We start from the raw sequence: 989 nt of genomic DNA, 5'->3' as shown, positions 1-989 counted from the left end.
ATTTCAATGTCTGGACAGTTGTGAAAATGATTTTCATTTAGTACCTCATCATCATAATCTCTTGATTTGTTGTACAAGTGTTAGGAAGAAAAAAGGTTTTGTAGATAAGTAATTAAACAACTGATTTTATAAAAACTATTCAATCAACAGCAGATCACAACATATGAATACAATATGCTCACATGTATGAAAAGTGGTCTGTGGTCTCCTTAGCAGTTGATATTGCTCAGAAGAAACAGTCTTTCTCTGGTCCAGCTTAGGAATATGATACATTCTACAAAATTAGAAGTTTTTGGTTTTTAGTGGAGTAAGCTCTTCAATAATTGGAAATAAATAAATATTTATGGTGCATTAAACAATTCATCTTGTGTGCAAAGAAACTGAGCAAAGCACTTCAGAAATATTTTAGATTAAATTAATAGCTTACAAATTCAGATTTTAACAGTGGAGCATAAAATGAAATATTCATTAGAATTCTGTTTAAAAAACAAAATAAAATAAGCAACAGTTACTTCAACTTTCAGTGTTCAACTGCAAATCCTTCTATTTTGCTTTGCTTACCCTTCCTATCTGATGCATGTTGAAGTCATTTTCACATCCTGCTTTCTATTTCTTGGTCCATGGCATCAGATCGCAGATGATAAGGTCACACATCAGATATAACACAACACAGCAAACATGTTATTAAATTATTAACCAAGTTTTCAGTGAATTAAATCAATTTCTCCAAGTTATCGAACTCTCGCGTTACCTGCATAAAGCAACACAAAACTAGCATTGCAGCACGGCTCACATACTACGACCTTACTTATTACGGCTCAAATTTTCACAAAGTGACTTCAAAGTTATACAAATTATTACACAAATATCGTTCGCTGGCAAAAAAAAAAGTAAAGCGAAGTTTAAAGCTTTCATTTGTGATCATTTTAACCAAGTACTGACCTGTTAAATAAAGATAAACCTTTGGAGCAATATAGGCACGTTTTTCC

General features: G+C 32.0%; 1 long non-coding RNA gene across 1 annotated transcript in view; it reads right to left on the bottom strand.

The window, feature by feature from the left end:
* Positions 1-791, bottom strand: part of LOC109951067 (uncharacterized) — a 58,755-nt gene extending 57,964 nt beyond the window's left edge. The window contains exons 1-2 of the long non-coding RNA XR_002273568.1: positions 562-791; positions 183-274 (exon numbers count right to left, since the gene is read on the bottom strand). This is a non-coding gene — a long non-coding RNA (uncharacterized LOC109951067). The remainder of the gene's footprint in view (positions 1-182; positions 275-561) is intronic.
* Between the last annotated feature and the right edge of the window lie 198 nt (positions 792-989).

Source organism: Monopterus albus, unplaced genomic scaffold (genome assembly GCF_001952655.1).
Source record: "Monopterus albus unplaced genomic scaffold, M_albus_1.0 scaffold362.1, whole genome shotgun sequence".
Classification (NCBI taxonomy): Eukaryota; Metazoa; Chordata; class Actinopteri; order Synbranchiformes; family Synbranchidae; genus Monopterus; species Monopterus albus.
The sequence above is the reverse complement of the archived record's forward strand: the minus strand, read 5'-3'. Positions and strand labels throughout refer to the sequence as shown.